This window comes from Geospiza fortis, unplaced genomic scaffold (assembly GCF_000277835.1).
Source record: "Geospiza fortis unplaced genomic scaffold, GeoFor_1.0 scaffold221, whole genome shotgun sequence".
Lineage (NCBI taxonomy): Eukaryota > Metazoa > Chordata > Aves > Passeriformes > Thraupidae > Geospiza > Geospiza fortis.
The window spans coordinates 1,627,895-1,641,109 of NW_005054395.1; the positions used below are offsets into that span (position 1 = coordinate 1,627,895).

General features: G+C 46.1%; 1 protein-coding gene across 2 annotated transcripts in view; it reads left to right on the forward strand.

The window, feature by feature from the left end:
* RAB11FIP4 (RAB11 family interacting protein 4) overlaps window positions 1-13,215 on the forward strand; it is a 73,797-nt gene that overhangs the window by 16,148 nt on the left and 44,434 nt on the right. The window contains exon 1 of one of the 2 annotated variants that reach the window (XM_031060934.1): window positions 5,778-5,938. The exons of the other annotated variant lie outside the window; for it this stretch is intronic. The gene's annotated coding sequence lies outside the window, so the exon portion shown is untranslated. Of the gene's footprint in view, window positions 1-5,777; window positions 5,939-13,215 lie in introns of those variants that run through there. 2 annotated transcript variants of the gene reach the window in all.

A 13,215-nucleotide genomic window follows, 5' to 3' on the forward strand; every position in this document is an offset into this window, starting at 1 on the left:
GATAATGTGCTCACAGTGCATCCATATGTTGGCTCCCCAGGAGCTCTTCCTAACCTAGCAGATTATAAGATAATGAGCTTGAGCCATACTTTGGGAATCAATATACAGGATGCTCTTAAAAGATGGGGTTGTATATTAGAGTGTGCTGAATGTCACCATGGTAGAGATTTACTTGTAAACCAGGGAAGACAGCAAAGATAAAAATTACAATTGCTTAACATGCATAACTTGAAATTGCTTTTTGTCTTTGCCTCCAGCTCATTCCCTTCTGGTTTAGTTGGGTTTCCCAGTGTTTGTGATGTGTCCTGACCCAATGTTTGTGATGTGTGTGCATGCATGAATCCAAATTATATCCAGGCAAAACTTTAGACTCATTCAAAAATTTTAACCACACTTGGAAGAGCAGCAGAAACTTTGCAGTATTAATCTTCTGTGTGTCATAAAAAAGAGCCTTTTTATGGGTTTCATTAAAGCAAGACAGACCTTCATCCGTGGGACTTTACCAGTGCAAAAATGGTTTCATACTTCAGCACTATTCCCATATGTGAAAGAAATCAGTGAAAGCTGATACAAGGCAGTTTTCCAATTGCAGAGCTGCCTCTTGGGCTGGAAACATTATTTAGGTGCATGTGATTTGGGTTGTTGCTAGCTATATCCCATAATATCTGTGTCAACACTATAAAACTAATCCCTAAGACATCAGTGTCCAGCTCGAACACCATATGTACACCTACCTTGATGTTGGCTGTGGACCCACTGATAATTTAATATCTCCCATTTTTTCAAAGCTCTGTGACCCTAACAAAGAGGTGACTTCATGTCCTGGTCTCAGGCTTACCCCAGACATATTGCAGCAATTTTCTCATGGTTTTTATTGCTCACTTGTACACAACTGTCTCTGTATTTGCTGCATGATTACGCCTTCAATGTCCAGATCATCAGACCTTTGCCCAAACCAGCCTGAGAATGGCCTTGCAAACCTTCTGAGGAGCTGGAGTGTGTTTGATTTTCCTTGGCTTATTTGCTTTCCATTATGTGTCTTCATGGTGATAAAAACTGCTGCTGCCAACCTCAGGAGTGCTCCAGCTCTGCTGTGTGGAACACACAAAAGGAGGAATGATGTGCAGGCTGTGCTCCCAAAAACTGCCTCATGGAGCTTCTCCCCAGAGGAGCCAAGAAGAGGGAAATGTCAACCACATAAATAGCAGGGCTCTCCAAGAACGTGTGCTGAAATAAAAGCAGCTAAAAATAGTCTCTAGGACTAAATGTGAATCATCTGGAGAGCAACTCACAAAATTTTCTGCAGGAAAATCCTGAAAGGAGGAAGCCATGCTTTCAAAAGCAATCATGGAAGCAAGCTGGAAACAAAGTCTTCCTATGAGAAACTGCAACTTCCAACATGTGTCTTGGAGACAGCTCACACCCTGTCCTGGGTCTGCCTTCTCCAGTTGTGCTGGGACTCGGTCTCATTCTTACTGGCGCAGCTTTTGGTTAAGGCTCCCAAGGGCTGGTTTTTTTTTTATTCCCAGATTTTGATCCTAAAGAACCGGAACTCGAGCAAGTGGAATCAGGCTTTGTTAGAACAGCCAGTCCACAGAATTTCTCTCTCCTCCAGGCAGTTTGCAGGTGCCAGAACCGTGGGAAGGTGGTAAAACTTTTTTTAAAAATAGTGGGTTTGGTTGCACCCCTTCTTCCAGTGCAAATTCTTATCCCCACTGACTTCCCTCAGCCATTCATTTGTCCCTCTTTGCCAGTTGTAATCTGCTGGGCTTTACCAGAGCTATTTCCAATGCAACGCCTTTAATCCGAAATTGAAAAGTCTTTGTGCGCTGGGGCCTCGGTGTCCTGTGGTGAATATCTTAGATGCAGAGAGGGATCAAGGTGGCTTCTTAGTTACCAGTAGTTAACACAACCCATTGTGGCTGATTTAATTGCTATTTATCCGTGTCTTTGTGTGCCCAGTGCGAACTGGAAATAAGGCAGCGGATAAATAGCCACAAATAGCCACGGTTCTGCTGTGGCACCAGGCGAGAGCTCAGCCATAGAGCAGCCCTGGTGTGCTCTGACAGCATTGGGGAGCGGCTGAAGCCCTTCTGCAGGACAATGCTGGGCCACAAAAACAGCGTTGGGGCCTGCAGCAGTAGGGCCTGCAGCATTGGGGCCTGCAGCATTGGGGCCTCCAGCTTTGGGGCCAGCAGCATTATGGCCAGCAGCACTGGGGCCAGCAGCCCTGGCCAGGTGGGAGCAGCTGCTTGCAGAGAGAACTCCAGCAGAGCCCCTGGGACAAGACAGCGCTGCCACAGCCACACTGCTGTGCCAGGAGCGTGCACTGAGCTGGCACAGGGCAGTGGAGGAGCCCTGGACACACAGACACTGCACCTGTTAAAAACGAGAGCAGGCTCCCGGTACTAAAGTGATTTCAACATTTATTATAAGAAAATGAAAGGCCTAAAGCAAGGGGGCCCGGGCCGAGCAGGAGCGTTCCCGTTGAGGATGCTGCAGTGCCGGCGCTGGGGCTTCTTTTCAGCAGTGATGTAGAGATGTCCCAGATGGAGCAGCACAAATTCAGTGGGTCAGAAGCCCCTTTTTATCCTCTTTTTTGTCCCCTCTGGATTGGTTTCTTTTAGGATCCTTCATTTGCATGAAGGTTTAAGGCTCTTGATTGGCCCATTACAGTTCTGTCCAGGCTGGCTCGTTTCTCTTGGTGCACTTTACTGAGGTGTAATATGGTACCTGGAGTACCTTTTACAATATAATAACCAAACCAACAGTACATGCTTAACGATCTATCAACTATTTTACAACAGTTTCTAACCCATTTTTAACACACCCGCACCTCTGCTCCGCCAGCTGGGTGTGTTTCTTCTCTGCGTGTCTTGCAAGTTCTCTTTTTGCATTGGCATTTCTGGCTGAGATGCTGGATGTGCCAAATTCAATGGTAAAGCTGTTTCCTCTCAGAGTTGAAATATCCATAAAATGCTGATTTTGACAACATTTTGGCTCGGGAAAAAGGAAATTATTTGCGAATTTCAGAGTTTCTCATTTTGATGTCTTTCAAGAGTAGAAGCTTCAGTTTTTCATTTTGACTTGATTTTTATTTGTTTAATCCTTAAGAACACTTCAAGAAACTGATTGGCACTAGTCTTTACAAAATTCTTCTAGTGAGAACTTTCACGTTTTCCTTTAATTCTTTTCAGGAGTATCAAAATTTCTCTTTCAGAATCCCTCTTTTCAGCCTGAGGCTTGTGAAAGACAGGGCAGCTACCCAGCAAAGCAATCTAGGAATATAATGGGAACGATATTTCATGAGAAATTGTTCTTTTCCATTCAGGAGAAGAATGACTAATGTGTGGTGCTTTTCTACTGGCTGTTAACAATGCATTTCGTTTTTCCTGACGTGTTTAGAAGAATGCGACAAGAGCCCCGAGGCATCTTCTAACAAAGAAACGTATCACTTGGCGTTTTTACAGCGAGCTGAGGCTTTTCTGGGTTACACACGTCAAAGTGAAGTGGTGGGTGTACCTTCCATTACCCACCAGAAAGGAAACAGAAGGAAACAGCCTGATAAATCCATAAGTTTTATTAAGCAAATATTCCTATGTAAGGTCAAGACATTGCTGCCTGCTGAATTTATTCCAGACTTCAGGCCTGCTTTTTAAAAAGCTTTAAGTGTGAACAGATAGGGAGTTAATTTACCTTTTCAGAATTAGACCTTCTTAGACCTTCTGAAAAATTCATGGAAATTGTGAGTGGGAGAGATACATTTTAAACATGCTTGGTTTATTTAAGTGTAATATTTGCCAGTCTTTGCTGTGATGTGTGGAGCCCTCCCCTGTCAGTTCATATCCCAGGGTATCCTAACTGCTGGAAAACTGCCTTCACCCTCTGCCCTGAACCCTTGGCTCTGTATTCTTAAATGTTACAGACATCGGGCCCGCCTGTGCAGTGGTTTGACCTAGAAACAGAGCCTTGCCTGCTTGAGAGTGATGTGCCTTCAGCATCTGTGTGCAAAGAGCATGAGCTGTCTCAGGTGCCTCGCTCCCTGGGGTGTCCAGAAGTAGCTCCATTAACAGATGATCATCCTTTTGGCAGAGCTATTCACGCTTTATCTCTTTTGCGCTGAGTGATGAAGCTGGTTGGAGGCAGAGCACTCCAGGGCTCAGTGTAAATGCAGTGCCAGGAGCTGGCAGAAAAGCAGTTTATTCTTCTTCCAGAACGTGTCTGGGAGTACAGTGAAGTGTAAAAACTCAGATGCAAAACCAGAGTTACCTTCCCGTGGTACTTTCTTGACCTCATTGTCTCCTTTTCTTCCCACTCTCCTTTACAACCCTATTATTTGAAGTCAAGGACTCAGGCCCTTCTGGGAGGGGACATTTAACCAGTTTACTCCAACCATACTACATGTGGTCTTGTACAAGGAGTTCATTTAAAGTTATTTACACACCCATAATGGTAACTGTAGGAGAAAAGAAGAGGATTGAAGTATATCCTCCCTGAGAATTTAAATATTGGGAATGTTTGATCCTTTCCAATTTGAGCAACCCCTATCAGCAAAATTCGCCGTTCAAAAATTTCCATTGTTGCAGAAATCTGAATTATAGATGTTGGTGTAGTTCATGATTAAATTATAGAAAAGGGCAGGAACTGTCTTTTCTATACCATTAAAATTTGAAAGATACTGAAAAAATGTTGCCTACCCTAACTGAAGAAGTAATTTTCAGACCTGTTTGTGAGCAATAGGGAAAAAGGAAAAAAACATGTCAGATCAGTCATACTGATAATTTTAAAACGCTTTGATCTGACTTCCATAATGTAAACATTCTTATTGTAGTTGACTCACCTCTAGAAACACATATTAATGTTGAACAAGGAAGATGGAGTGCATTTAGGATCAGCTGTAACGCTGGAAATGAGATTTTTAAATGTCTGTTCACCTCTTCTGGTTTCCATGAGTCTGTGAACCCTTTCCATCTTAGCCACCACTAAGATACAGAATAGCCATTAACACAATTAACACATGAAGGGACAACAAATTCAAAAGGATGAGAGCCCAAAATACTCCTGTAATACTCTGGGTATTACAGACCATCTGTAATACTGATTTGAGAGGTAGCAGAGAGATCATATTTTTTTCAGATAGACAAGTTTGGTTTTTGCTGCACTTGAGACTTCTGTCTTCCTCTTATCTGAGTATTTCTTGCTGTCTGAAACTTCACACATCTCGTGTTTTGGACTGTGATATCTTTGAGAAAAAGATTGGTACCATGAGAGCTGAGTGTCCAGGACCTGTTGCCATAATGCAAAAGTTTAATTGTGTGTTGCTGCAGCAGTTGATTTTATGAATTCCGTGTTTCCATCAAGAATCATTTACCTGCAGATCATGACATTTTGGCATAGCAGATTTTTACAGTTGTGCAGAAATAGCTGATTCAATTGCAGATTTTAGCATCAAACCTGGGGGCAGACTTCAGTCCTGCCATTGTTTCTGAGATCTCGGAGCAGCTCAAAGCAGGGGGGTGAGGCAGAAAGTTTATTTATTTAAAGAAAAATTAACATAGTTTTTAACATCGGTTACAATTCCAGATAGAAAATGTTTCGCTAATAAGCAATATTTCAAACTGATGAGAGCACTTAATGGAAGTTTATCTTTACCTGAATCAAAGCGAACGCTGCCGTTCCCAGCCCTGTGCGATGCCCGTGGCCGTGCTGAAAGGAGCATTTGATTAGGAATGCCTTGGCCAGGGCCAATCTGGGAGCTTTGGAGTCTGCCCCGGGAGCCTTGGCAACGATACACAGGAGAGCAGCGGCACAGCACAGAGCGTGTCCCAGCTCTGCCTTCACATCCCGCTTGTGCAAGGCAGGAGAGAAAACTTTGCTGCTGCTGAGACGGGCTTCAGAGACACTGCAGTTCCCGTAGAGACTTTCACAGTCACTCTCAGTAAGTACAATTTTAATTTAAGGAATGGTTTTTTCCCTCTGAAGTCATCTTTGTTAAGCGTGCTGTAGTTCAGGGATAAAAATCAGGCTAAAACACACAGTTAAAATATACAGCAGCCTGCTTTCAGTTGGAGTGAGGCTGCTTTAACCAGCCGTTCACTGAGTGCTGTGGGACTGAAGGAGCCGAGTCTTAGAAAACCTTAGAGACTGGCAAAGCAGAGCCTGACCCTTCCTCCTTTGTCAGCCTGTTGTTTTCAGGGTGAGCCCGTGGCATTGTGTGTGCAGTGGTACCTACAGCAGAGCAGGGCCAGCCCCGGGCTCTGCTCATCTCCCCCTGCACGGCTGATGCAACAGGAGCCATTCCCATCCTTGGGCACTGGAGGCAGGGACTGTGATGAAGAGGCTTGAAGAGAAAAACTGAGCTGAGCTGTTCCCTGGTTTCTAAGGTGTCTATTTTCTTAGGCAGAACTGGAATGTATTGTGAGGTTTTCATTCTCACCAAGCTTTTCTGCTTTCTGAAATGTTTGTGTTTGCTTTTAGTGGAGAAAGAAGTGATTGTGGAGATTGATCCCAAATCAGAGGAGAGGATATGACTGTGGTTGTATGGCTGGTTTAGGATAGGGGTGTCTGCATCCATCTCTAGCCTCTGTCACAGGCTCAGTGTGGCCTCAGGGAAGGAGCTGATCTCCCTGAGCACTGAGTGAGCCCACACAGAGCCTTTCTCCCTGGCATGTGATGTCCCTGCGTGGGCTGCACTGGCGTGGGTGGGCATGACTGCTGCTGGTGCTCATGGCAACCTCTCCCTGTGCCTGTGATGCAAACAGCAGTGGCTGCAGGCATGTCTGCACTCCTGGTTGAAGCATTTTGGGGCACAGCTGTGCACAGACAGTGACACATCCTGTGAAATTGCACGTTCCTATGAGGTACACGTAGGGTAGAGCTGTGGCACTCACAGCACAGGGCTGGGCCGGCCCAGCTCCCTGTGTTGCTGTGGGGAAAGGCCAGGGCAGTGGCACAGCTCCTCATGTGCAGTTCTCTCACAGCTCAGCTGCCTAAAGCTGGATCCTGAGGAGCACAGCTCCCATCAGTGCTGGGTGCTAACTCAGGGTGCTGCCAGGAGCTGAGTGTGTCTGCTTGTCCTTCAGCCAGGCACAGGGACCCTCTGTGCCACCCAGCCCAAACAGCAGCACTTTGTAGCAGCTCCTGGTGTGGGGATGCAGCAGATTAGTTGCAGAGTGCAGTGAGTGAAGGACTTGGGCCTGATCCTTTGGGAATAGTGAACACTGCAGTGAGAGGAAGGGGAGTCACGACTCGATTTATCGATGCTTTTTGATCAGGCAGTTGTACAAATGCTTTCTGTGGGGGGGACTGAGTTTAAAGGAACTTAGTTCAAAGACTTCACACATCTGATGCTCAGGCCAAATCCCTGTAGCTTTGGTTCCCTGTTGGAATGAGTGTGTAGTTCAAGTGCAGGCTGTCATACTTGACTGGCAGCCAGATGAGGCTGCTGCACCTCATCAGCTCTCCTTGGCCCAGAACTGCTCACAGCAGTGTCTGTGGGAAGCCAGCTGTGACAGAGCCAGGGACCTCTTGGGCTGAGAGGTGACAAGGATTTGGCTGGCCCCGCTCTTCTCCACTTCCAGTAGCACGTGGGAGATACCAGAACCTTGCCATTTAAATCAGCAGAGCTCACTGAAGTCAGCACTGGGACCGTGCACCCTAATTAAGAGTCTGGCCTGACATTTTTTCAGAAAGAATCTGACAGCCCTGCTGAGTGAGAGGTGTGTCCTGTGCTCCCTTGGTGGTTGCGGTGGTGTGTGGTGAGCTCCTTGGGTGTAGTCTGCTGTTGATTAGATGGTTTGGGATTTCCTCTTGCCTTGGAAAAGGCCGTGCACTCCACGGCAGTATCCATATGGATATTTCTGATTACTCCCCTGCAGCCTCGTGTGATGGCCTCAAGGGTTTAGTGTAGCTTTGGCTGAGCCTGTTCCTGCAGAGAACTCCTTTGTGTCACCCAAGTAACCTGTGCCCATGAAATGTGCTCTGTCTGGCTCAGAGGTGCCAGTTTGCCTCTGAACTGTGCTTCTGCCATGGCTGATGGGGAATTATTGTGGGAAAGATGCAGAATAGATCACATCATGTTTTGTGGCCCAGTTCACTGTAATACTTGTTCCCTACAAGGCTCCTTAGGGATTCCTAACCCATTTTTCCCCTTGGAGAAAAATGTGGTATTTTCATAGCAGAAACCAGCATGGATATTAGTTAATTCCAGATCCTAACACATTGTGGTGTTTCCTGTCTGTTTCCCTCATTCATCTCAGTGTATAAAATGTGCTCCATGAGCGAGGAGCAAGTCTCCTTTCATCTGTGCCTCCCTCCTCCCTCATGGAGTGTTTGTGTGTGTTAAATAAAGCATCAGGCTTGGTCAGCTTCAGCTTGGACTCATCTCCTGAGTATTAAGGACTCTCTGTCTCTCCCACTTTAATCTTCCCCCTGCTTTCTTTCTGTTCCTTCCTCTATTTTTCAGCAACAGTGCCACCTAATTAGGTCATGGATTGTTTCATACTCAGAACCTTTCAGGGGTTTTCCAGTAGCTGTGAGTTTTGTTATTCAAGGCACTGGTTCTGCTTGCCCAGCTTTCCTGCTTTGTGCCTCTATTAGCTGCTCCTAACACTGAAATATTTCCCATTCACATGTCTGCAGCAGTAAAAGCCTTGTTAGTTCCATAACAAGCTGCTACTGACTCCTCAGGGAACTCCCAAAGAAACATTTTACTCTGAGATCAGTCTGCTTTTCCGCATTCCCTACTGTTTTATTAATAAGGATATTTTCCTGAGAAGGAGATTCTCACAGAAAGTCGCCTGCAGCTTCAGTGGCTGCTCCTCCCTGGAGCCCAGATAATGCCTCCTGCTTGCTCAGGATGTCAGGATCCCCATCAGGGTAACAACACCCGCGCTGCTGCTTTCAGGGCAAGCAGGGGTCAGCAGCATCTCGAGACATACCTGGGAGTGTGGCCTTTAGCTCGTGTGAAACACACCTAATCCAAGGTGGGGTTGGCCCCAAATTTTGTTGTATCCAGATTCAAGGACTCATTTACCATGAGGTGTTATTTTTCTCCACAAACAAAGTTCAGTTAAGCCTTAAGGAGTAATTCCAAAGGATGTGCTGGTCAGTATAATCAAGAGTGGCAGAATTGGATTTTTTATATCTGTAACCAAAATCCAGGAAACACTCGATGCATCCAAATCAATCTGCAGCCAGAAGTCTGTGGCAGAATGAGCTGGGACTAGATGCAGCCCTTATAAGTGGTATTTGTAGCAGATTGCTACCTCCTTCCTCAAAACAAAATACCCTTTTTCTCCTGCTCTCTAATCCTAGCTTTTTTATGGTCCTAAATTATGGTTGTGAATTATGGTATCCCCAAATATTCTTAATAGCTGTATTAATATACAGAAAAAAAACCAAAAACAACCCAAACAGATGAAAGAAGGGCTGATAATTCAGAAGGATTGAAAAGATTTCTACTTTTCTTCTGAGTTAATTGAGAGCAAAGGCTGTTGCCCCTTTACTGCACAAATTTCAATTAGGCTGACACAGAGCTGGTCACAGAAGGCTGAATCTGGCCTGTAACAATTTGTCAAGGAAAATCTTTCCTGTTTCAATCATTGAACCTTATTAAATCAATTTCATACAATGTTTTAGTCATTGCCTTTCATTCATGCCCAACTAAAGCTTTTTTATAGCAAGCAGTGACAACAAAGTTTGCATGCTAGCAATAACAAGACTGGCTTTGCCTGCTCCCGTGTGGCATAAGGGACTGTCCAGAAATTTTCATCCTGTTGTCAGCTGGGTGAAAAGAGGGGCAGGAGGTGCTTCCAGCTCCTTCTCCAAGCAAGGTACCAGTGCATCCAGGTGAGATGGGGAGGTCCAAGTTTTTAGCCTGATTAAGTATTTCACTCAGGATGTTTTGTAACACTTTTCCAAGTGAGGATCACATGTGGCTGTGGAGGGACCACCTTGGCTAGCTTTTTTCCTGTGACATTTTTTGGGATTGCTTGCTAAATGTGGCTTAGCAAAAGAGTGGAGAGTGATGAAAGATGGGAGTTGGACAAGAAAACTACACGTAAAGTAAAGGAAGTAAGAACTGGAGGGCAGCTTTTGGGGCAGTTAGGATCTGAGCACCAGGTCTGAGCACCACTCCTGTCTCCAGAAATCTCATAAGGTAGGTTATTTAGTAAACTTTCTGGACTAGTAAATAACATCTCTTTTGCAGTGCATTTCTGCTCAAATTTGTATCCACGGTTTGTTGTGTCACCTCTGATTTCTTTTGAGATTCACTTCTCATTCCTTAATCACATCAAGCACTTAAACCCAGTGGGAATTTGAAGTCAAGAGTTTTGAGCTGAGCCTCTCCTGCTGTCTGAAGCTGAAATGAGCCAGCCTCAAGAGCTCCTTGAGATATCCTTGTTGAGCAGAATGTCCTGTCAGGTTTACATCGAAATTACAACTGCCTTGATAATTTTTTTTTTCTTCATCTCAGTGTCGCAACACGTGAGAAATCAGGGATGCAGGCTGACCTGGAGGAAAAGGCATGCTGCCAGGGAAGTAGGTCTCAGGTCTTTATAGAAGGAAGTGTCACATTACCAGCTGATTAAAGCCGTCTGGCAGAGCCTAAAGAACAGAGCACTGAAGCAGTAATCCAATAACTGTCTTGAGAGGAGCCTGTGTAGCCTTTGGGGTGTTCCCAGGTGAGTCCCTGCAGTGTCTGAAGCCTCAAAGGACAATCCCCTGGGTCTTGTGCATTCCTCCGAGTTCGGGGTGGAGAAAGGCATTTGCACTTTGCAGAAGGGGCTGAGGGGACGATTGCTCACACAGCTCAGGGCTGCTCAGGTGATAGAAAGGCTGATGGCTCTGGCTGGGGTATCTTTAGCTCCAGCCACACAGGCAGCCTAAGAAGCCCAGCAAACTACAGCTCAGTGGTGAATTGGTGTTCACATCTCAACACATGAGATGAAATAAATAGGGCAGAAGATTTTTCTCCTTTTTAATGCTTTTATTAAAAATCAGCTCGGGTGGGGAGACGCACACGCCTCCGCTGCTCCCAGGAGTGGCACGGAGGAGGAGGAAGAGTGCGGCTGTGGCCGCTGGTCTGCAGGCAGAGCTGGGGCTTCTGCCCTCATGAGAGCACCAGGAGATTCCCGTTTTTCAGTTTGACATTCGGGGTCCTCTCTCTAGCCAACGTCTTTAGGTTAGGATGAGGGGTAAAAAGGGTCTCAGCTAACACTGGATTCTGTTCCTCACATCTAGACATCACTTAGATCTCTTTAATTCTGCGTTGGCTCGTTGTTTTTAGGGGTTTTTGCTGGGTTTGGTGAGGGGGTTCCTCATTTGCATACCAGCCCCGTTGTCCCCTCCTCTTCACCGTCCCGGGTGCCATCCTCCGGGAAGCAGCAGGGTGGTACTCGACAAAGGGGGATTTCCAACCATCAACAACAGGTAGTTAACGAAAAACTATTAACAGGTGATGACAACATGAAACCATCAACAACAAAGAGTTAGAACTCCACCCTGGCAGCAACTGGTGTAACTTGTGAACTCTGCAATCTTTTAAAAAAATGGGTGACTTTTCTACTCATAACATGAGATGAGGAGCCAGGCCCCCATGGAGGCTGTGGCTCTTCTCACCCTCTCTCCTGGGTGCCTGTGCCTACCTTTTGTGGTGTGGGCTCCTGGATAGGCTGTGTCACATCCATGTGAATGCCTTGAATACCTTGAGGTTTTGGAGTGGCATTAAATGTCTGTATTCAGGCAGCTGAAGGCAATCTTCAGTCACCTGGACACCAGGTGGGAGTGACTGATGGTGCTGATCCATCCCTGGGCTGTCAGTGCTGCCTCTGCCTGCCTGGGGCTGAGCCAGCAGGAAGGAAACAGGGAGCAGACACTCCCTATCAGGGATAACTGACAGCATGGGGCCTGTGCAGACACTGCAATTATTTCCTTCATTTTCCTTTTTCCTAGTTTTAAGATGTGTGATTGCCATAGGGGGGACCACCTACTGTTATACTGTGATTTGAGAAAGGCTTTGAACTTGTTTCTCTTGAGCTTTGGTCAACCAGATGTAAAACAGAAGCAATTAAAACATGGGAGCAGTGAAAAGACCTGGAAGATGGATCTGGAAGTCTGGTCAGAGCCAGCTCTGCAAAGGGGGTGGAAGAGAAGGAGGGCAGGATTATCTCTGGGGTGATGGGCACTTTTCCCCCAAGACTTGCAAGAAGCCTTAAACCACACCTGCAGCATCCATGCTGTTTGCAGGCAGAGCAGCTGTGTCTGCAGGACAGGTACAAATGCAAACTCCTGGCAGAGCTGCCACTCAGCCACATATCTGAAGCATTTACTTCATATCAATTGCTACTTACAAGTACATGAAAGTGCCAAAATGCAGAATTTGTTATCTGTGAGCTTGGAAGATAGAACTTTTTCCTGGCAAGGAGGGGCTGGCAGCATTTGGGAAGGTGTAGGAGCAGAGCAGTCTGGTAGGACACTTCCTGTCCTGTCCCCCTTTAAGCTTGGTGGGTGAAGGGCACCAGAAGTTTCCAACTTGTCTCCTGGCCCTGGGAAGCCTTGGCCTGCCTGGAGGCACCCATGGGATCAACACTGTCCCCGGGCAGGGCACAACAGCACCTAACAGGGAGATTAAAGCAGCAGAGATGTTCATGAAGTGTAGCTGGGACCCAACACGAGTGACTGTAACTGAATGAGGGTTTTGAAGGCTAATGCCAAATGTATCTCTATTGAAACAAAGGTTTGCTACTGATGTCAGTAGCTTTCAGATCAGGCTGGGGCAAAAGTAGTGGTGCTCACTGAGTCATTTTGGGCTGCCTTTATCTGGTGTCCAGCTTCTTCTAGCATAGTTGGATGTCAAAAAAACACATTGCTTTTCCCAGAAGCAGCAGCTGGAATATTAGTTTCAGCTGAGGAGCTCTGTGATCAACTTTATTCAGGGCTTGAGCAGAGTTCCAATTTTGATATTAATAGTGATTTAATGATAAAATGGCAGCATGACTTGGGAAGGAGAGACAATTGATCCAGTGAGGCAGCCTCACAAACAGCTGAGTCCAGTCTGCTGGGGAGCCAGAGCACTGCTGTCGCTCCAGGTTGCTGCCCAGGGCTCAGCCATTTGTCTGAGCACCAATGAACAAAAGCACAGATGAAGAAGGAAATGCATCCTCTCTTCCACGGTGGAAAATTAATTGTGAAATACTCTCACCCCACCCTTGC